Source organism: Sabethes cyaneus, chromosome 2 (assembly GCF_943734655.1).
Source record: "Sabethes cyaneus chromosome 2, idSabCyanKW18_F2, whole genome shotgun sequence".
Taxonomy (NCBI): domain Eukaryota; kingdom Metazoa; phylum Arthropoda; class Insecta; order Diptera; family Culicidae; genus Sabethes; species Sabethes cyaneus.
In genome coordinates, this window is record NC_071354.1 from 90,961,189 (window position 1) to 90,986,041 (window position 24,853).

General features: G+C 37.4%; 1 long non-coding RNA gene and 1 other non-coding gene across 2 annotated transcripts in view; both read right to left on the bottom strand.

The window, feature by feature from the left end:
• Window positions 1-2,299: 2,299 nt before the first annotated feature.
• Trnan-guu (transfer RNA asparagine (anticodon GUU)) lies at window positions 2,300-2,373 on the bottom strand. Its single transcript has one exon. It is a non-coding gene; the product is annotated as a tRNA-Asn (tRNA).
• Window positions 2,374-17,776: 15,403 nt separating this feature from the next.
• The window catches only part of LOC128737365 (uncharacterized), a 248,422-nt gene continuing 241,345 nt past the window's right edge, over window positions 17,777-24,853 (bottom strand). Inside the window, exon 3 of the long non-coding RNA XR_008412032.1 lies at window positions 17,777-17,853. This is a non-coding gene — a long non-coding RNA (uncharacterized LOC128737365). The remainder of the gene's footprint in view (window positions 17,854-24,853) is intronic.

Below are 24,853 nucleotides of genomic sequence, written 5' to 3' on the forward strand. Positions count from 1 at the left end.
TAAAGTTACGTAAAGTTACTGAACATACCAAAATTGTAGGACTTACGGGAATCAAGTTATAAATATTTTAAATACTCAAACACATTTTTTAAGTAGTCGAAATTGGTAGTCTGACGACCTCCTATACAAATTATCACAATCTGTATATCAAGAGTAATTTAGTATTATTATTCTGGTATAGGGTAAATCAACCATTTGTGGACCTTTCTATACATTATTTTGAACTCGTTACGCTAAACACCCAACCAATGCCACTTACAATATTAGTAACTTTCGAATAAGCCTAAATATATCAATTTCTGATGCAAATCTATATTTTACAGATTTTTTAAAACAGATTGGAATATCCATTTTCCTTTCATGGACCCTTGCGGTTTACAATAGAATAACGAGTATTATAGGAATTTTAGTGTATTTTGCATGGAGAGAGTCCGGTAATGGCGACATTTTTTGCATTGTATATAATGGACCCACTTGTTGAAAACGTCAATTTTAAAGCATTAATAATGAAATGCAGCTAAAATTTTATCAACTCAAATGTGTGTTATGTTTAGTACGGTCTGTTTCATGTTATATATCCTCAGAAATAAGAAGTATAAGCTAATAAATACCGAAATTTTATCCGAGTGTCCATTACAGGTAGAGGATTTACTATATAGGTTAACTTACCCTACTATCTGCTTTAGTGCATTCATGTAATTTTTTTAATTCATTAGTTTGGCCATACGAAGCAAAAGGATACGAATGGCGAGATAGGCTGTCATCGGCCTCAGAGAAATCCTGGCAGAAGGCATAAAACATAACGAAAAATACTGACAGAGTATAGCAATCTGTTTATCCTGCAAACACGTATCAATATGTTCGACTCTAAATAAACAAAATGGAGGCTAGTTGAATCGAGCTGAAAGTCCAATCGAACATATTCTACTGCCAACTTGACTTGAAACAGAGCTAATTGGGAAAAAGCTGTTAAGTAGTCGCCTTTACAATGTCCTGAATTCCCCTTATCGACTCCGATGTATCTCATAACGATAATAATGCTATGTCTTACATACACAAGCATGACTATTTAACGTACAGCAGGAATGAACTTCGTACTGGCGCGCGCATTTACTAATTTGTAGCCTAAAATGCCGGAAAACATGCATTCGAAAAACTTGAATATCTCCGAACATCGCAACTAGTAGCAGCTAATTTTTTGCTTGTTACTAGTTAACACCCTGAATGTTGATTTTATGGTAGTGTCAGAGCGGAAATCTGTGGAAATCTTTTTCTACACGCTATTGAAAATTGACAAAAATAACAAATATTTTGTTCTAAAACACTTCGTCAGAACAAAGCCTACTAGTAAAAAATCTGTTTTAATATCACCTAAACTATTAGTTTATAATCCCTTTAATGTGAATTGTCCTTTAAAAGTATAGAATTTTAAGCAGCATGGTAGACAGATACTAAAAGATTAAATGATATTTATTTTTTCATTTTCCAAAATTTTTTTACACTGTGTTTCACCTTCTTTAATGCCTATTGAAAAACTACTTATTAAAACAATTTATGTATATTTCTTATAGATTATGTGTCTACTATACGTAGAATATTAAGTTTGATAGAATATCTCAAATAAAAATTTTGAGGTTTTGTCCGAGCTTTTTCGGGTTCTGCCCCATAGTGCGACGCGTAGAAGATTTTCCGGTCGACTGGTGCAAAAAAGTTGAAAATCATCAAGAAACAGTTACTGTTAAGTTGTTAGCGTTCAGAAAACTCGGCCACTTTCCAAGATAGGTTTTTTGGAATGGCCCCCTTCTCTGCTACCTTCCAGTAAGACACAGTCCTACGTAAAAATCAATCAATGCGGGACACTTTCTGAGACGCTTCATAATCCGGGACAGGTCTTTGAAAACGAGGACGTCTGGTTAGTTTAATATAATTTTATGTAAATTTTGTTTCTCTTATTAATCTCGCAACTTTGCCTTTAGGCGTACGCAATTGAGAAATTACGTTTGCAACGAAATTGTGCAAAATTTTGGAAAAAAAGTCACAGGTCATTTGGTGCCAGTTATATTAATAACTTGGAACTCATAGTTTATTTCTCGTTGCAATTACTTGTTTTCAGTTATTATGTACTTCCAAAGAAACAGATTTGCTTTATTGTTTCATTGTTCGGTATAAAATAATCAGGATCAAACTAAATCCCCAAATAGTAAAAAACGATTGGCCTCGAAACATAAAATCATGAGAAAAATAAATTTAAAATCTCTTTAACCGATAATAAGAAATGTTGCAGCAGAAAAAAAAATTCCGCCCCCGGGTGGACTCGAACCACCAACCTTTCGGTTAACAGCCGAACGCGCTAACCGATTGCGCCACGAAGGCACTTGATGACTTCGTTGCTAAGTTTTAATCACACATCACAGTAACCTACATATATGTCCTACATATAGTCTAGAACTGAGAAAAGGAGATTGTGTATACAAAGTTGCATTTAATGACTAATCTAATTAAGTAACATCAATTTATCGGCTTAACACCTGCTGTTTTTGTCACTTCAAATTTTATAACTAGACTGCATAAAACTTGATTACATATTTCTATTTCTGTTTTCTCCCTCTAATGGTAGCGCCCGTCACTTATGACTGTGTCGAAGCAGTAAGCGAAACAAGATAGCACACCGGAGAGGATTTCATGAATAGAATCGACTCGGTTAGCGTGTATGTAGAAGATTACCTATTCCTCTATGATGCCCGGTCGCACGCGGCTGCCAGTGTGAAAGGTCTACCGTACCATGCGTGCGTTTTGCGTTGGCTGAAAGAGTACGGATGAGGTCGGTTATTGCCAGTTTAGAAGCAATTAAAAGCAACAAGGAATAATAAAATAATTAACGAATGAGATGCAAATTGGTTCCCTGCTGAGTACTTTATTGGCGGTTTGGGCAATTTTATTTCGCTTTCACGGCGGTGGTATCGCAAAACCAGTTCTAATCCTGTGGTATATGTTCTACACAGCGTTTATCGCATGGACGCAGAGATGTTCCGTCGCTACTCGACCGAAACGATAAATTATTATAATCATCGAAACGATCGAGAATGGTTGAGATTTCTTCACATTGGAGCTTGGAAGGAGCAAAATAGTCACCAGGTATATTCTCAGTTCAAAACAAGACACATAGAGACTGTGGAAACTATTAGCTTACAATGTACGCTTGTCGCCACGTATTTATAGATGTGTGTGCAGCTCTGAGAAGGTAGGGCAAACTAACCACGCGCCAGGCAAAGATTGTCTTTCAGATAAGGAAAACCGTTCCGCGATCCGTCATCGCGCAGCTGCTCCAACCGTGGCAAAAGATACCGGAGGAGCTTTCGCGGCTGAGCACCGAGAAAGATTGTTGAATTATGATATGGAAGCTAAAATGTTACCGCCAGTTTTGCGTTGGGGGCTTGTTTCAGCTTCCTGAGGTTGCAAAGAATCGAAACTGCGGCCGATGTTGGACGTGGTTGTGTGCGCATGTATGCAGGCAGACAGAGGAGACGCAGTGATGGGGATTGCAGTGGCGCGCCGGTGCGGTGGGACGGCGTTGGTCAAGTGCAGGCAATTGTAGCTTGAATCGGTAATAATCAGCTAAGCCGATTGACGTGAACTTGGCTAGCAGCAGTAAGTAGCAGAGCTGGGCAGTCTATCATTATTTCGAGACTCCCTGTTTTTGCTCCTGGCAAGGTGTAGGTAGCACTTCTAGATCAGCTTCGCAGTCGATTGGCTTCCAGATCGATCAAACTGATTGATTGGAGGTTGGGGTGCATTGCACATGATCACATTTTTTTTCTTATTTTCGCTTCTTGCTCCGCCTTCGGCACGGACAGGTTGCCCGGTGAATTGGAGCTTTATTTGACACCACGTAACGCAGTTAATTGAGTTCGGATTGGCCGCGACGATAATTGAGCACGAGCAAATGCGGTCAGGCGTCCAGCCTACACCTTCTAATCACACATCGCGGGGATTAAATTTACGAATTGAATTCCAATTTGGCAATTTCTCATTGCTCATATTCAGCTGATGATCAAGTTGAATTAACGTGTTTAATAGCCACTAAGCTGACAATTGCTTGCTAAGGTTAGGGTGATTTATATATTTTGGACAGGCGTTACGCGTACTCTATTTTGGACTTTTACGGCAAAATAAAATGGAAAATGTCCAAAATAGAGTGGACGTAACGCTTGTCCAAAATACATAAATCACCCTATAGAATATTAAGGACAAGCGTTACGCCCACTCTATTTTGGACATTTTCCATTTGATTTTGCCGTAAAAGTCCAAAATAGAGTACGCGTAACGCCTGTCCAAAATATATAAATCACCCTATATTTCAATTTTCTTGGACGATATTTGATAACGAACCCAGCACTCGTTTTATTTTGAGTTCTATCATGTTCCATGTTCCAGGCAACATTCACATATTTACAACTGAATCAATGATAAGTTGTAGTAGAAGGTAGTATCTTTGTTTACCTTATCTGATCTTCTTTTCTTATGTTCAATTCAACAGATTTGTGCATTCGACAAGTTAAAGATAAATCTTATAACAAATAACATAAAGCAAAGCAAAGCTCAGGTGCTATATTCCTGTTTTGGAACTTGACCTTCTGTTTCTATTTAATAGACTTTGCAGCCAACTGTTAGAGCACAATTCCGAGGCAATTGGTATGGTCCTATTTACTCTACCAGTTTCTCTCTATTGAGATTCCATGATCCGACGAATGAGCTTGTTAGACAAGTGTCGTATGTACTTTGTGGCTAACTGGGAGACATATAACCAATTTTACAACATATATTGCTTAATTTAAAATTAGTCAGTAAAAAGACCTAACTTGCCATTGCCATTTGAGTTTACTACACTCAAAAAATCAGCACGTCAAGCTTACGTGAAAACATAGGTAATTCTCATCCATCACACTTTTCATGTAACATTTACGTGAATTGTTGGTAACTCGCGCTCATACTAATCAGTTTACGTGCGATCGCGGTAAGTTTTATTAATTTTCCCATTAACTAGTACATGAAGTTCACGTAAGTTGCTGTACAGAAGTTTACATGATTTTTCAAGTGGATGCAACGTGTCGATTTTTTTGAGTGTAAGAATGCTCATACTGTAATTGTCAGCAATAAAAATAGATGCTCCAATAAATTAACCGTGCATCTAATTTTTGAAAATAAATATAAAATATAAAATTAAGTTATTTGATTGGTGAAGATCAATAAGCACCTATATGCAATATTGGTACACGTAAGATAATCCACACGTCCTTTCCACGTGTAAAATCACGTAAATTTCTCTACAGGGAGTTACGTGATTTTCAGTTGAACATTATTGGAAAATACAATAAGATATATCTGATTTACACGTAAATGCACTCATACTAATGCAAACGTTAAATTCACGTAAATAGTACGGAAAAAGTAGAATGAAAAATATTCACATAACTTTTCCCGTAATTTCGACGTGAAAATTATTTTGAGTGTATGCTACGAAAATAAAAATTTAAAACTAACTCTGTTGAAATTCAAAAAAAATGGGTAATTTGTGTTCAACTACTGCGCTATATCTCTACATATTTGCGTTGATAAGATAAAATACTTATCAACTTAGTAACTATATGCTTCAAGAATTCCGTTATTAGTTTTGCAGCGCCTGATTTTTGCTTTCAGACATAGTGAACGAAACTACTGAATTTAATGAGACAAATTAACAACGTATGGTTGTTGTATCAATATAACTTCATTAAAATCACCAAAAATTTAATGCTGTTTCGTGGTGGCCGGTTAGTTTGAATTCGTTCTAAACATTTTTCAGGACAAGCAGAGGTGGGCACCGCTAACCGGAATTTTAGCTTCGCTAACAGCTAATCCACTAAATCAAAACGTTAGCTTCGATAACCGCTAACTGCTAAATCAACCAACAATTTAGCGGAAGCTAGTGCTAACCGCTAACAGCTAAATTTGCTAGCACTGTAGAATCGGCATTACTTTGATAAGCGCTGATTTCGGCAATAAAAGAAATTTTTTATTTCAAAGGTCTAAGAAAAAATAATTCCGTGCAAAGAATTGCAGACATTCATGAAAAATGTTTGAAGAACATTATCGCTTAGCATATTATCACATTAAAAGGGTACAAAACATTTCCATGTTCCATGACATAGATTTCTCGATTTTTTATTGGAGTTTTACATCGCTGTGAAAATTTTTGTAAAAGCTTTCTAAATAATATTTTCTCTGGATTGCTTAATAAAAAGTTACTTACATTTTGTTGGGTTTACACTTGAGCATTACCGGTAAGCATACCAGTAGTGGCACATCTAGTAAAAAAATTCAAGTTTCTAGTAAAAATGCAATGAAATCAGAATAAAAGGAATCAGAATCAGAAGGTAGAAAATTTGTAAAAAAAATTTTTGTAGATAATAATTTTCCTTGGTTGTTGTAAAAACTTTATTGCATTGAAATTTGGCCCAATACTTATGAATTTATAAAACGAGTGATGTTCGAGAAAATCGAAAAATCTTCCTTGATGTTTTCAGTGAATGTAGGAGACCTCAAAGTTTTTAAATATCGATTTATTTGAGTCCGCGCACAAAAGTAGTCCTCTACGGACTTGAGACAGCAACTTTGTTTACGGAAGTGCACTTGCCGTATTTGAACGAAAGATGTTGCGGACTATTTTTGGCGGAGTACAAACGGATAGCGGGGAGTGACATAGGCGTATGAACCATGAGTTGTAGTCACTATTTGGAAAAAGTTGGGAGACTACGGTGAGCCGGCCACATCGCAAGGATACCGAACGACTGTGCAGTAAAATCCGTTCTCTTCAAGAGCCCCACCGGCAACAGGAATAGAGGGGCCAAACGAGTTAGATGGTTTGGCCAGGTTGAAGCCGACTTGCATGTGCCGACTGCCGAGACGCGTCACAAATTGGAAACGAGTAGCCTAGGACCCAAAAGTACAATGGAGAGGAATTCTTGATACGGCAAAAGCCCCCCCGGCTCTTGGCTGGTAGAGTACGTACAAAAGTTTGGAATTTGGAATCCTTCGACCGAAGCCTGTGCAATATTTCTCACAAATTTTCCTTCTGCCAAAAAAAAGTTAGCGGTTTATTTAGCGGTACATAAATTTAGCGGAAGCTAACAAAAACGCTAAAGGATATAAAAATTAGCGGAAACGCTAACCGCTAACCAAAATGTTAGCTGAGCTAATTAGCTGTTAGCGGATTAGCGGAATTGTGCCCACCTCTGAGGACAAGTTATTATTCTCAATGAACACCCGGATAATCGAGTCCGGGCTGTATTTTGGATTATGGAGCTCGTGAAGTAACGGCATGCAATGAAAACGAATGTGTCGTAATCGTCGATAGCTTGGTTAATTTCCAAAATATAATTAGGGGATTGGCATTTTCAATATATTAGGCGGAATATTTAAAACCTTCAAGTAAAACGTTCAATGCCCAATGGTGTTCGAGTTAACGGTTAGATATTTGTCTGACGATGGTCATGTACCGTCGCACATATTAGGCTCTACAAACTAAATAGATACCTATTCAGACATTAGTTTTACACGATTTTTATTACAAACAACAGGTTTCATATAAATAGATGACAAATTTGTCGTAGGGTTTATTTCTAATTATCGTCGTAGTAAGGAAAGCCACTCTAATTTTCATCATTTCTTGGGTGGATTTAATGAATACCTCAAAAATACTTGTGCAGATTTGATAGAATAGTAAGCGCTGAGTTAATATGTTATAGTTGGTTCACAATATAATTGTCGTTCAACCTGATCAGTCGCACTTCTACTTTGCTATCAGGTTCTGGGCCCAGTACAAGTAAATTTCTATAGCAACGGCTGATCAACAAGTCGAAGAAAAATTTTTTCACTTGAAGAAACACTTGCCTTTGAAGCGGCGACACAGGAGGTAATGCGGTGGAGAGGATTTCTTTTCGAGCTTCATGGGACTAATCGGGCCTACTACGGACTCCACAAACACTTGCGGCCGAACTATTTGAGCCCCCGTACAAAGCGCACACTGTACAACACGCTAATTAGACCAGTTGTCCTCTACGGGCACGAAACGTGGACACTGCTAGAAGAGGACCTACGAGCACTCGGAGTTTTCGAGCGGCGGGTGCTAAGAACCATCTTTGGCGGATTGCAAGAGAACGCTGTATGGAGGCGAAGAATGAACCACGAGCTCGCGCGTCTCTACGGCGAGCCAAGTATTCAGAAAGTGGTTAACGCTGGACGGATACGTTGGGCAGGACATGTTGCTAGAATGCCGGACAAATCCTGCAAAAATGGTTTTCGCATCAATTCCGGTAGGAACAAGACGAAGAGGGGCACAGCGAGCGAGGTGGCTAGACCAGGTGGAGCGAGATCTGGCGAGCACTGGGTGCCCGCGAAACTGGAGATCAGTTGCCATGGACCGAAACAGATGGAGAAATTATTCTGCGCACGCCTTGTCGTAAGACGTTAGGCCAATTAAGTAAGGCCAAAGTAAGTAAATAAGTAAGTAAGGGACTAATCAAGCAGTAGTAATCAAATGTGATAACAAAAGTGCAATTAGTTTGGCGGAGCGTGATGTAGGCTACTCGACACGAGGCAAACACATCGATATTAGGCATCATTACGTCCGTGAACAAGTCGAAAGGAAATTGATTAAACTAGAGTATGTTGCATCTTATCTTCAAGCGGCGGATATTCTTACCAAATTTTTACCTAGACCGAAGCAAAATGAAGACAGAAAGATACTTGGGGTATCCTAGTTAAAAGCTTAAGGGGGAATGATAGAATAGTAAGCGCTGAGTTAATATGTTATAGGGTGTTTGCAGAGTGCATATGTATTGGAGATCTGTTGGGCAGGCAAAAGTGACAGCTCCATATAAAACACACGGGCTAAGAAGAGCAAAATTTTTTAAATGATTTATTTTCTTTATTTAAAACAGAAATTATAAATTGCTTCATACATATGGCAAGGTAATATATCTGTTTACTAAATAAAAAAATTATTTTCAACAAATAAGCTAAGACGCGGTAGCAATGATCAAAAATGTAACTATGACCTATGTTAGCGGGATAAAATAAACAAATATCAATAGCCAGTAGTTGCTTTCGGCTAAGAAAGCAATTTATTATGCTAAAACCGATTTTATATTCCGTTACTTTCAACTTGGCCTATGCCGTATACTGCTTCAAAAATCAGTATATTTGGGACACCGATTTAACGCGAATTCACCGAAACCCTAGTTACCAAAAGTCAGCATATATTTCAGGGAACATTCGTCGGTTATTTTGACTATTAGTTGCTTTAAAATGATGAATAATTTTAGAAAAAATGATAATTTTATCCAGCACGTTTTTGCTGCATCGAATAGGAAAATATGCAATGTGTGCCCAACAGATGTCTTGCATGTATGTGTAGCAAAAGCCCTATAGTTAGTTCACAATCTAATTGTCGTTCAACCTGATCAGTCGCTCTTTTAGTTTGCTATCATGATTTGATTCAAGCACATTTACCTTCCGATCCGTGCCCTTTGAATTCACTAAAAAGTGATTAGTAAAGCATTTTATTGAAATTACGCAACTGACTTTATTACTTAAATTCGTCGTACCGTTTTAAAATCCGTCCATTAAAATTTTACATCGGCCGAACTAAAAATCACAATAATGTTTACGAAGCTAGCGCGCATGTATTTGTGTAGGACGGCATTACAAATGTTATTCTGCAAAATTTCTGCTGGTCATGCAAGTTTTCCCGGCTGCAAAATAACTACAATGCGTTGCGAGAGTTGTTTTCACTTTATGAATGACGGAAATTGAAACGATTGATTAGTCGATATTTTCTTCTTCGTCGCACGAAAAAACATAGAAAATTTGGCCGCTAGGAATTATTTAATGAAAAAAGCATTTAAATTGAACTCAGCTCACTTTGATTGAACGCGTGTGATAGTAAACAAATTAAAATATTGGGGAATAATTAATTTTGCATTGTGTGTCGTAAAAATCGATGATATTTTTAATAATTTTAGTTGGATAGGACGGGAATAGGCAATTACGACGAAGCAGCAACATACCCTACTGTGAATAATTTGCCTTACTAGATAATAAAATTTTTTCGGTAAATGCGAGTATCAGTTGCTAATATTTTAGCGAAATTGTTAAAAATCTGTTGAGATTACGTAATAATTGTGACAATTTTGCTTTTTTACTTTTCTTTTGGGCACATCTAGGTCCTTTTTTACGTTACTACGAAACTCTGAGCATCGAACGAAAGGATTCCAACGGACCGGTTGGAAGGTCCCATTTGCCCTATTTACAAAAAAGGCCAACGACTCAAATGCAGCAATCACTCTCCTAAATTCTGCATGCGAAGTTCTCTCCCGTATCCTGTTTCTCAGGCTGGGGCCGTTGCAGGAAACCTTGGTTGGTGAATACCAATGCGGCTTTCGAGAGGGAGGCTCCACGACGGACCAAATGTTCACTTTGCGACAGATCCTCGATAAATTTCGGGAATTCAACTTGCAGACTGACCATTTGTTAATAAAATTCAAGGCGGCGTACGATTCAGTTAAACGAAATGAGTTGTGGCAGATTATGCTTGAACATGGTTTCCCAACAAAACTGATCCGGCTGATATGTGCTACTCTTGATGGCTCAAAATCAAGCGTCAGGATGGCGGGTGAGATATCAGACTCGTTCGAGACGTTAGATGGTTTGAAGCAAGGTGACCGACTATCGAATATGCTGTTCAACATTGCATTGGAAGGTACTATTCGAAGGGCAGGCGTCCAGAGAAGCGGTACCATCATCACGAAATATCATATGCTCGTAGGGTTTACGGACGACATCGGTATCATCGGTGTTAACCATGGCGTACATGCATGTTAAGGAGAAAGCTGCAAGAATAGGGCTTATCATAAATTCAACCAAAACAAAGCAGGTTGGCTGGTAGAGAGCGTGGTAGTTCTTCGGGTGTGGGAACTGCGGTGGTAATAGATGGAGATGCTTTTGGAGTGGTCAACACATTTATTTACCTTGGTACGTTACTGACATGTCACAACGGTGTGAGCCGTGAAGTAAAAAGGCGGATAGCGGCTGCCAACAGGGCCTGCTACGCGCTACGTAGCTACCCAAGTAACAATGGTAGCTGAATTGCAAGAGCAATGGCTGTTTACGGGTTGGTTTAAGGCGATCAAAGCTGCATAAAGTAAGCACTCAAATGGTGTTTAAATAAGCGATGTTTAAGCTACTTGAAGTTTTTCAAACCAGTTCTCTCCCAAAAGCTGATAAAAAAACTTAATAGTGGATTTTTCTGCTAAACAATCTGCTTCTAAACAGCTATAAACATCAAACCGTTTTACGGCTGCTTAAAGGTGTTAAAATGTACAGTGGAAGCTTTCATTTGGCTCACAGCTTTCAAACTACTTTAAGTCTGCTTAAGGGTGTTAAAGTGGCTTTACAAACTTCTACCAAGTTTTCTTTCGGCTCACAGCACACATACTGTCAGATCATAGAATTTCGCAGTTTGTCAGTTATCGACATTATCGACTGCTTCACGCTAGACGGGCTAGGCTTCAGGTGTAAAGATATTCTCACTGTCTCTTCTGCAGATGCAAATGGGGCGGATCATACGGTGAATGCTTATGGATCAAAAGATGGCGGGTTCAATTCCCGGAAAAAAGACATGCATTTTTAATTAGCTAGCTTTACTTATACGAATTAAAGTTATCCGAAATGAAAAATATCGCGTTCGACAATGTTTCACGGCAAAATAAAATAGACGCGTTCCATTTTTTAAATTTTAAAATAGATTTTATTTTGGCTGCATAAAGGTTGATGAGACGTTGATTAAGCGGCTGGAAGAGCATATTGCAAAACTATTTCTCGTTCTAAAAATAGAATTGACAGCATTGCGCAACTTGGCTATTTAAAAGCGCGCAAAAAAAACCTCTATTAAGCTTCATCGCAGCTTCGAAAGCAGCTTTTGACAAGTTTGAAGCTTGATAAAATCACCAGATTTAGATGTTTAAGAGCTGAAAAAAGGTTTTTATTTCTAAACCTAAACCATAGTTCAGCCACAGGTTGAATAAAACCAGCTATAAAAGCGTTTGATCAGCCTGAAATTGTTACTTGGGTAGCCTACAACTCCGTACAAAACTCGCGCTCTATAAGACGCTAATTCTTCCGGAGGTACTCTATGACCACAAAGCGTGGACGTTGAGAGAGAGAGAGAGAGAGAGAGAGAGAGAGAGAGAGAGAGAGAGAGAGAGAGAGAGAGAGAGAGAGAGAGAGAGAGATCCTGCGATCAATTCTTGGCAGCATATTAGACGAAGGAGTGTGGCGCAGGCACATGAATCATGAAATATACCAAGTATTCAAAAAGGCGGATATTGTGAAGCGATTAAAACACTATAATGGGTTGGCCACGTAGCAAGGATGTTGGATAAGAGACCAGCGAAAATAATATTTAGCAGAAAACCCGACAAAGGCCGACGACTTCTAGGTAGACCCTGTGCGCGTTGGAAGAGCGCTGTTGGCGAGGTACTAGATCAGCGGGTGTTAGGGGCGACTGGAGAGTGGCTGCCCAAGACCGAGAAATGTGAGAAATGAGAGACCATAGATGTTTCAGTACGCTGACCGTATCTTTTTTGGAAAATAAATATGAAATATAAAATTAAATAACTTTTTTGATGATAGTCTATGAGCACCTGATTAATTCGAGATGTTTACCTGAATCAAAATTTTGGAACATTTTCACGCATAAAAATAGAGATCAAATATTTGAAAATGTCATTGATAGATGTAGAATGTGTGATGCATGTTGAGGCACCAGTTATTGACCCCCAAAACCCAGTTTTCGCCATTCCTGTACTCCAGTTTTTTGCCACCCCCAAGCGCATCGTTTGCATCTTGTTCTAATCTGGAAATACATTTATATTTATATTTTTTCCGAAAACTAGAATCAATTTTCAGTTGAATAGTGAAAACAGAATGGATTTTCATTGAGAAACAACTGCCTCGCTGGTTCCCATGATGTGTTCAGAAACGGTCCATTAAAATTCGTCAAATTTTCAATCTGACACCACCAACTAAAAATAATGACAACTTGAGTTATATAACCATTAAGGGTCCAAACCCGTTTAATATTGGTTTAGTGTAGAACTATGTTTAAATTATTGTATATGTTATGCTAATTATTGAATTCTAAATATCAATAAAACATTTGTGCACCGCTGGTGTATTTAACTGTCGTCCCTGACTGTGAAGCCGTGTTTGATCACGAAGAAAATGTATGAGGATATTTGATCTGGAAATTTTTCGATAATTTTCGTTAATTAGTGATTGAAAAAGAAAGTTATAATAGAAATCACATAATTGCTAAATCTATTATGAGTCGAAGTCGATCGATATCTAAACCATGAAGACTATTCCATTCCATGAAGACTCCATTCATAAATAACTAGCAGAGCTATTAGCGCACAAAATCTTTCATATTTTCGTGACGCTCGAATTTTTTGATTTTTTGGAATGACACCCTATCCCGAACATTGCCATAAGACGTCGTCCTAGGTCAATAAAATTTATCACTAACTGTAACAGAAGTCAATATTTTAGAGAGCTGTAAAAATTTATTTCGAAATTGGAAATTCTCATTCTTTCAACGTAAGGAATTTTTCAATCAAGGATTCAACAAGATAGAAAATCTAATCAAACTTAGAAAGCCACATGTATTGCGAAGTGAAGGGAGTTTTCCATTCCACTCCTCGTTGACACATGTTTTTATCTAATAGATAACTGTTAACTAATGTGTACGGTACGCCACGACGCGCTTCCAGAAACGTGTATGCGAAATGATTGGAAATGGGTAACCATCACGTGTAAGCGTATCTATGTATGGCGCGACGCCATGTCCGTCCCATTGGGGATAAATCTCAGGTGGAAAAGTGGTATTCGGGTTGCTAAGATCGTGTGTTTCCGATAAGCGTGATACACGGCGGCTGGTTACACGTCCCCACGACAGCGAGACGGTCGACGGCCTGTTTACAAACATTTTCCTTTAATCAAGCACGCTTTGTTTTGCAGTGTTGACAGCTACCTATTGCCGTAGCACGCAATTCGGAGTCTTATTTTTTCTGAAGCTTGTATATTTTTACGTTAAGTGACATTTTGAGTATAAATACATCTTTATTTGCTATAATAATGGCAAATAAAAATTAGGCCATTACAAATATTTTATAAAGTTTTTGTCCTTCCGGTGTTCGGCCACTGAAGGGGGGGGTGGGGGGGCAAAAAAAAAACAAAGTGAAGTTTTTAATCGAGCAAAAAAAACATGGATTTTAAGAATTTTTATTTAAGGTTTAAACGTGAAAACCGAATCTATTCTTGCTTATAATATATACGTTATTATTTTCTATGCAAAAATATACGAAAACAGACAAAAACGAAGGAAATTTTTTTTTTACGATTTTCGGAAATTCCATTGTTCGAATTTCCGTTTCTGTTTCGTGCTAGAAGCGTTAATTCAACTCGGAGACTCATTTTTCGAGTTTTTCAGACTGTAAAGCCCACAGGCAATTGATTTTATAAAAAGAAATTTGACTCATATCCTACAAATTATTTTTTGCCCCCGATTTTTCAAGCCAATTTCCAAGGGAGGGGTGACAAAAACTTTAAATATGATTTGCAGTGGCCTTATTCGAGCTTTTTATGTCATTATGAAGACGTTATGAAGACATTTTTTGGATGGTCGGATAATAAGTGGAAAGTGGAATATATAAAGGATCATTTTATTTTTGTATTCTCGGATCTCGGTTACAAAAGGGAGCAGAATTGTTCGAATTGAAGACCCTAAAAATTTCTCAAAATTCCGAGAGTTATGACGAGAATATATTAAATTTTATGATTAGGCTATTATTTGTAAATATTTTTTTCCCGCTTTCGGTGAATTTTTATAACAATGTATGAAATGTACGATGGACATAAAAATATAATTATTATTAATATCATATGATGCCAATTTTAAATTCTAATTGAAAATATCCTATTTTTAATTTAAAAATGTTGTTTGTTTTGTTTTAAAACAATATTTCAAAGTTGTTTAAAAATATTTCATTTGTATTTAAAACAACATAAACAGTAGTTTTCTTTTAATAAACTGCAATTTTCCTTCTTTTATCAAAAGAATGTACTGAAACCCCCTGATCTGGCGTCAGAGCGTCGCGGATTTGTTCTCGATCGCACGGTGAAATCGAAATTTTCTCCAGCTTGAGTACATCAAAGTGTGAAAAGGGAAAATCACCTTCTTGCTATACCCTGTCTGTCAATTTTGCTGCAATAGCTGCGGTTGGTAAAAGTGCATTAAATAGTAATTTAAAAAGTCGACAGTGAAAAGTGTCTGACAAAAACAAGATTTAGCATAGCAGATTTATTTTACGCAAACCACATTATTCTGTTCAATTTCAAGAGTTAGCAAGCAATGCAATGGCACGTAAAGGTCATAATGGTCATGAAATGCTTTTTGTAGCAAAATCTCCAAGCTTCTATTAAGTTAGTTGTTTTAATTATGATTGTTTTCATTGCTTTTTTGCAATGAAAAAAAAAGTATAAAAGAAGCGAAGCGAGAAATCGGTTTTTACAGCTGCCATTAATAGACTCTGGAGACCTTGTAGTTAAGGGATCATAGACATACGAACTTTTTTGCTTATCTTTAATCTAATGTTTTTTCATCAATGATTTAAAAATAATCCAATAGTGAGTATGTAATGCGAATATAGCACACCATGAAGAATGACATTTTTTTTCATTCATTTTTTTTACAGAATTGGAATACGTGCCCTAGTATACCCTAACCTAGGTACGCTAATGATTTTATTTTTATTTTTTTATCATTATCTTCTTAATTGTTCTTATTAAACAAAAATGGGTAACTATGATAATTTAACATTGAGTGATGTTAACTGTTATTGACTGATTAAATTCAAATAATAATATCTCCATGAGAATATTTCTGCAGTGTTGTGATCAGCAAATATGTTTTGAACTACTATCAACTTTGGAAATGGAAATATGGAAATAAGGTGATGTGTGTAAGCACTTAAGCAGCGTCATTGATAGACAACAAAAACGAAAACAACCAAGGAATGGGCTCCCGATCGCTCATTCAACAAGTAGCAAAACAATGGGAACCGGCCCCGTTCAGTTCAGTTCAGGTAGCAAAAGAATGGGCCAACCGCTCGGCGGTGCCCTAGTGATATGGAAGCGTTCTGAACAATGTAATTTTAATCCGAAGGCTAAGCTATCTGTATTAAATTACGATACTCAACAATTTTGAATAGTTGGGTTTGGCAGCGTCTTGTATCACGAATGGCATCGATCGTGCGTACGACCCGGCGCCGTGCAGCGAGAGTTCACCCGTGATACCAGATTCGGCTGCCGTTCACAAGGTGTGACGGGTTGCCACTGAGCAGATCTGCAAACTAACACGTGTTTAAAGCGATCAATGTTCAGTTATCGTGCCATCACAGACGAAGACACACACCTCCGAGGTGCATCACAAGTTGAGCTTGTATATATACTACTCATCAACTAAAACAGTTCTATCGATGGTTAAACACGTTATGACGATAAAATAAAACCTTACAACAGTGACAGTCACAAAACATTCCGTTGAATTGCCAACAGTGAGAAGCATCAAGCATTTCTTATTCGAACGCACTGGCTACGTAGTTCTCCATTGGGAGAAGAGTAGTTCGAACTTGCTCTCGCGCTTAAAACTACCTAGCGTGCAGTGTTTTCAAATATATAGGTAGAAGCCACATTCATAAGTAAAGCAAATAGTTTTTATTTGGATTCAATCTGCAGCTAAGTTTGTATACTTTATATCTGAGACCATATTTTGAGGCACTGATAAAAATCTATCCTATATTTTACTTCTATAGATATCAAATCTGTAGGACTGCACAGATTTTGTGCTAAAAAAATAAAACTTTGTACCTTATTATAAAAACTTTTACATGTGGCAACACTGCGGAGACATCGCGCGCACTACAGTCAATGCGCATGTTCAGCATTACAATTTTTGCTCTACCGATCCTCGTGGGCTGTCCTCCTGCCTGCCAAAGCGAACGTCACAAGTTTGAAAGCTACCAGCACCAAACCGGCGGTGGACCGGTGAACTGCGACAGCGCGATGAAAGGAAACATTCAAACAAGTGGCAAAACCGGAGCGAAGCATAAAATCTGGTTTTTATAATCAAATTGTGTGCCGTACTGTTCCGCTCGGCATCGGTGCCGGTCGTCGTCGTTTTATGCTTATGCTGGTTTGTGCACGCTCGCATCTTGCTTTTGTGCTCTCAAGTTGGCAGGTAGGCGAGGTAAATACGACCGCGAGAGGCTGCATTAACCACAACGAACGGCACCGTCGAGATTGAATCAGCTGTCGAACAAGTACGCGCGTTTTCGGTCTATGTTTAACGAGCTTGGAGAATTAATTATACTATTAAAACATAATAAAACATAATAATTTACGATTGTCGATAACATTAACGAACGGAACATAAACGATGGGAAATGTGGAACTGGAATTGAACAGAACATCAGTTTCGATGAGATAAACGTTTTTTATCCTGTTTACAGAAAAAAGGAGCTGCATGCATTTGAAAGGTTTTCGTGTATACAGAGATAAACGAGTTTGTTTTCAGATTTCATTCCAACTGGAAGCCACAGCAGAAGGATGTTATTTCTATCCTCGTGTTCACTTACCTTTTGGGGGTGAACGGACGCTGAGATCGACTGGTTCCAGCTGGACTGGTGGGCCCTCTGCCTGCAACATAAAAGGAAATAAATTCTATAAATAGATTGTACCTACATAAATAAAGTTTCCAATTGGAATACTAATGCTTCGTTTATATTGGACTGGAAGTGTCCTATTAGATTGCAAAGATTTTGTCTAATCAATCAACTGTGTTTATTTTAACTGCACATGAAACTTAACGTTAACGGGTTCCTTCAATAGATTCTAGAGATATTGGTACAAATCGATTGAAAAAATGGAAATTTTTCTAAGAATCCATTATAAGACAGTACATTATATGTTTCCCTAAAAAACTTTTTAAATAATTGAAAAATGTCAGGCATTGTCTGACTAAAAATCCACGCTCTGTGATTGGTCGGAATAAGTCGTGCTGATTTGTCGTATCGATAATGATGTTTCCATACCACAAGCAGTATACAACCGTACTTAAATGTACACTCGTTCCAGTTTTTACACTTGCATTGAATGGTTCTCGTTACATTTTTCTTTTTATTTTTATAAAAACTACAAGGTATACTGCCCTTAGTGTTGTACGAAAGGGTGACGTAGGACTATATCAGATCAATGACTAATGTAAACTGCCTTTCTGGCACATGTATGTTTAAAAGAATCTGTTAGTGCTATTGTTTAATTGAATTTTTAAAACAGGAGAACGAAATATTCAAATTCAATTCTATATTTGAAAATACGTGGACTGAACCCCCTGAAGTACAAGGCCTGCAACCAATGAGACATATAGATTTTTTTTTAAAAATCACTTGTGTGCATCATAAAGGTTGAAATGACAATGAATGACCAGCCCACAGATTATTGTATTGAATATGATTATGCGTAGTTTGACATGTTTGAATAATCTTACTTTAACTCGCTTGTGGCCTTTAAAATGACCATTGGTTACAAATAACATTAAAGCCAAAGCACGTTCATCGCAAATGAATTCACTGTCTTTTACTCCGAGAAGATTTTATTAGTTTACTTTCACAGCTTACCGCTTGTTACATGGCAGAAAACATGGCTCATGCGCCAAAATTTCTGTTTTATTTGTATGAGAGTCCTTATCCTCAACCCATCATAAAATAAATACATGCCTCTATAACCCTCACATGCCAAATATGGTTCCATTTGCTTGATTAGATCTCGAGTTATGAGGAAATTTGTGTTTTATTTGTATGGGAGGAACCCCCTCCCTCTTTAGAAGAAGGGGTCTCAGTACACCATAGAAAAAAGCCTTGCCTTCTGCAACCACCACATACCAAATTTGGTTCCATTTGCTTGATTAGTTCTCGAGTTTTGAGGAAATTTGTTTTTTAGTTGTATGGAGCCCCTCCTCTTACGCCCTCCTTAAAATTGGTTTTTATTACCCCATGAAATTGCTGGTCATTTTATCTATCCAGCGACATATAAATTGTTCAGTTTCGTTCAGTAGTTTAGTAGTTATTAACATTTGAAATCTTTCATTCAAACGTTACACTTCTATTTTCGTTTTCACAAAGTGCTACCCAGTCCCAGTATAGTAAACAAAGACGTAGTCCTACGTCAAAAAATAACAAAGCCCTCTCGTCCCAACAGGTCGAATATTCATAACGACGTTCAGACATATACTAATTAGCAGAGGTAGGCACCGCTAATCAGCTCAAGCCAACCTTTTAGTCAGCGAATAGTGCGTTTGCTAGGTTTTAAATGTGTTAGCGCTTTCATTTGCTTCCGATAAGGTAAAGTGCCACTAAATATACTACTAGCCGCTAATTTTTGAAAATAATAACAAAAATAAGTGTGCGATCTCTTGCAAATTGATAAAATTGGCCGCTGCTGTTCGCGACGCGAGCAAATATAGTTCATTCATAGCTAGTTGTACTATTAATTAAAATCATTTCCAAAAATTAGTGGCTGGTAGTTTATTTAGTAGTACACACTTAAATAAAAGCACCGAGCTCGGCAAAATTTTGCCGAAATTTCAATAGCCGACCGTTCGGTAAAAATTTTTATGTTGCTAAACGTTACTAAAGATCCGTAAACGTCGATATACACCATCGACATTTTTAACGAACAGTCGGCTGTTGAGATTTCGGCAAAATTTTGCCGAACTCGGTGTTATTTTTTAAGTGTGTACTTATATTTATCGGAAGCTAATAAAAGCGCTAGCCCATTTGAAACTTAGCGAACGTGCTACTCGCTAGCTGAAATGTTAGCGGTTAGCTGATTAGCGGTGCCCACCTTTGCTAATTTGATATCAGTGCTATTTGCATGGAAATCACGAAAGTGAACCGGCGGTAAATGATAAGCCAGATTATTTATTGATATTTTCCGTTCAACTATAAGTTGTGCGTCCTAGAGTGACTATATACAGAGTGACGACACCTCATCCCAAATGTATGGAATACGAATTTTCTTTCTCTTTTCTGCATACGTGTTAGATAGGTCGTCTGCTCGATTGGAATGACACTGACAGATAATTGTCATTTTTCAATTTTCATTTACTTGAAAAATTGGGAATTGTTTAATTCAAAACGCTATATCTCGAGAACGGGACGGAACACCTCGTAGTTTTGAGTGATTCTTATGTAAAAAAGTCTGAGGAACATGATGGTGTTGCAATTTTTTAGATCAAATAGTACTCATTGAGAGAAAAATACAAATTTAGTTTTCAGATTGAAAATAAAAGTATTTGGCAGCACTGCCGCAAAAAACTAATATTTTTTTTCGGATTCCTCAGATAATTTCCCATTAAAACGTAGAATAGAGTTTTTTTCTAAATTGAATATTTACGAAGATATAAGCAAAAGGAAATAAGCGAATTTGACGAAAATGATGCTTTTTCTAATAATTTTCCAAAAATCGAGGGAAAGTCCAATCGGCACTAAACTTGGGATTTTTGTTTCTTGACAATCTTGACAATCGAACAATCTGGCCGAGTTTGGCAAAAATCCGAGAAGGTCGATTACAAGTTTGTACTTTTTCTCGGTCACTTGACGTGGAACGACCCATATTTTAAGTCTTGAGCAAGTTCCTTAAACCAGTTAACATTCGTTTCAAGCCAATTACCTGAAGTTGACTAGTGCTACAAGTCACACAAAAATTTTTAAACTTCTTGTGCCAAATTCATAGGAAAGTTTCAGAGCATTTATTACAATAGGTACTGTAAATTAAAAATTTGCGTGACCAAAATTTGCAGAATGTCACGCTTTGTAGAATTGAACCTGCATTCGTAGTCCTACGTGAGCTCCTCGTTCGTGCCCCATGATAAAGACCTTCATATTTTTTACCTACTGTAGGATTTGGGTAGATAAACTAAGTTTAGCCACAGACAAACAGACATAACTCTTGGAAGAAAAATCAACAAAAATTATCGTACCTCACATTTAGCCTGAACACCGTCTATGATCGACATTCCTAAATATCAAATAGTAACATGGGTGTCTCTCGAAGTAGCAAGTATTTTTTATGGGGAATTCTCCTTCTTTCGTCAAAAAGCACCACTTTGACCAAAACGGGGACATTCCCAACTAAGTTCAAATTTGAAATGATGGTTTAATCGGTACGAAGAATGGAAAATGAGTGTTATGTCTGTTTGTTTGTGGTTTAACTTAACATTAGTCTACAACCCTGTATTTGATTCCAATAGGATTCTTTCGTAACAACATAATCGCCCAGTTAAATTTTTTATGCAGAATCATTCCGAGGAGCTTGACTTTATTACTGAAGCTCAGCCTTGCTTTCATAACCAAGCTACGATATCTTGTGATGGAGTGTTTCGGCCACCTTAGTAAACTTAGTAAACAATTTGGTTTGTATATCTCAATTGCAACTGAGAAATACGAAAACGAAAAAGTTATATTTCACGCCAGATAAAAACATATAAGTACCAAAGTGGAGGTAATATGCGTGCGAAAATATTGACAATTATTTGTAATTCTATCTTGCATTTTATACAGCGGTTTGTATAACACGCAACTTAATACACTCAAGTACTTTTTTTACACGGTTTGTTTTTTCGAATATTGAGAACGGGGCTATTTAGGGACCATTCATTTATTTCTCAATACGTTTGGGAGACGCCCGACATTCGTCACGTATTTTGTAAATGGTCCCTAAATTGCACCGTTCTTGAGTAATCGAAAAAAAACAAACCGTGTAAAAAAAGACTCGAGTGTACTCCTGAATATATTAATATTGCAATATTGCAATCATCTATACTGCTTTATAATTTACAGTAATCCCATGTAACAATTCTAAAGCCACTTGGTTTTACTTGATTTTTATAAAGGTTTTATTGCGGTATTAATCATTACCTCTGGGTTTATTGTGGTATAGCGCAATACCAAGAGGATACGAGCCCAAACATATTTATAGCTAGCTAGAAAACCATAATAAAACTGTTAATAAAGCAAATTTATTGTGGTTGCTTATATTACCACGTTAAAACTTGTTGGCTGCACCACGTCTCTTATAAACTTACCATAATCAAAATTGTACGTACCAATCAAAATTGATCTTATCGCGGCTACTTGTCAAACCGCAAATAATCTGTTAGTTTTATAGAGCTACTAGATGACCCGACAAACTTCGTATTGCCACAAATTAACCTGTGTTGTACATAAATCATGAATCTCGGATGATCTTTGTCACAACCTCAAGTTTTGCAACTTTCTGAGAAGTTCAACCTTAGATGATTCATTTTGGGAGTTACATAACTATGAAAGCATCCCAGGTAACCAATAAGCATCATTAATGCTATTCAAATGTAGACCAATAAGCATTTAAGTCGCCTTAAATGCTACTTAAATGCTATTTTGGCAAAATATACAGCTACTTTACTGATAACCTTCTTATAGTGCTGACAATGATAATTTACAGCTAATTACCGACACGAAGAATTTGAATACAATTTTGGATGCCAATTTACAACACCTATGCAGTCAAAAAGCTAACATACAATAACGTCCAGTATAAAATGCCAGATACGCTGATTTGCTGCTTACGTTAAGGCTTATTAGTTACCTGGAATGGGTAGTTAATATACAAATTTGAAATTTTTCCTCACAGTAAAGTAGAAAACAACTCCCCTGTCCCCTCATTGCATAGCCAGAAAGCGGATAGTAATATTCGCCATGATTGTACAACATTACGCCGAATATTATTTTGAGAAAAACCTTAAGCGGAATGTACCATTTCACGGAATACTTTTTTGTGGAAAGTACCATTTCGCGATCCTCTCCTTACTCGCTATCGCTCGTTTCAGGAAACCCACGTAGACCTAGGAAAATAAATAAACCTAGACAGTAGTGATTTCTGCGGGGAGTTGCCTCCCTACAATGGGCGGCGCTTCCACACTTCCACACTCGCGGCCGTCTCGTCCTGAATGATCTAGTGTTACTATAGACAATTTTTGTGGTCTTGTTATTGATTAATGTTTTATGGAAGAGTCTCGAATTTCTGTTTTTGAGTTTCGCAAAAATTTCTGTTTTATTTTTATGAGAGTCCATATTCTCCTACCACAGGGGTGAGAGGTCTCTAACTATCATAAAATAAATTCAAGACTCAAAAATCTCCTACATGCTAAATTTGGTTCCATTGGCTTGATTAGTACTCAAATTAAAAGGAAATTTGTATTTCATCTGTATGGGAGCCCCCCCTCTTAAAAGGGGAAGGGGTCGTAATACACCACAGAAAAAAATTCTGCCATCTAAAACACCCACATGCCAAATTTGGTTCCATTTGCTTGATTAGTTCTCGAGTTAAGAGGAAATTTGCATTTCATTTGTATGGAAGCCCACCCTCTTAAAGGAGAGATGGGCCATAACTCGCTTTCGAAAGAGGAGAGGGGTCTCAATTCACCATAGAGAAAAAACTTGCCTCCAAAACCACTTACATGTCAAATTTGGGTCCATTTGCTTGTTTCGTTCTCGAGTTATGAGGAAATTTGTTTTTCATTTGAATAGGAGCCCCCCTCCTAAAGTGGGGGAGGGGTCCTAATTCACCATAGAAAATATTCTTGCCTATAAAAACACCCACATGCTAAATTTGGTTCCATTTGCTTGATTAGTTCTAGAGTTATGAGGAAATTTGTATTTCGTTTGTATGGGAGCCCTCCCCCGCTCCTAAAAAGGTAAGAAATCCTAATTCATCATGGAAAAAATGGTTGCCTCCAAAAGCACCCACATGCCAAATATGGTTCCATTTGCTTGATTAGTTCTCGAATTATGAGGAAATTTGTATTTCGTTTGTATAGGAGCCCCCCCTCCTAAAGTGGGGAGGGGTCATCATAGAAAAAATTTTTGTCTCCAAAAACACACACATGCCAAATTTGGTTCCATTTGCTTGATTAGTTCTCGAGTTATGAGGAAATTTGTATTTCATTTGTACAGGAGCCCCCGTCTTAAAGTGGGGAGGGGTCCTAATTCACTATAGAAAATTTTCTTGCCCTTGAAAACCTTCACATGCCAAATTTGGTTCCATTTGCTTGATTAGTTCTCGAGTTATGAGGAAATTTGTATGGAAGCCCCCCCTCTTAAAGGGGAGAGGAGTTATAATTCCCCTTATAAAGAGGGGAGGGGTCTCAATTTACCATAGAATAAAGTCTTGTCACCGAAAACACCCACATGCCAAATTTTGTTCTATTTGCTTGATTAGTTCTCGAGTTATGCAGAAATTTGTGTTTCATTTGTATGGGAGCCCCCCCTCTTCGTGGGGGGAGGGGTCTCTAACCATCACTAAAACCTTTCCTGGCTCCAAAAATCTCTACATGCAAATTTTCACGCCGATTGGTTCAGTAGTTTTCGATTCTATAAGGAACATATGGACAGACAGACATACAGACAGAAATCCTTTTATATAGATATAGATTAAAACGGTAATACTCTGACCAAACAGTTTTTTTGCTGCTATTATGAAGAATACCAAAGTTCAAAACCAAAATCGGCTCTTTTTGCAAAGCCATATTGCCATATTCTAGTATTTTGTTCAGCTCGCAAACAAAAATTCATCAAAGCAAAGTGTTTTGCAGAAAAAA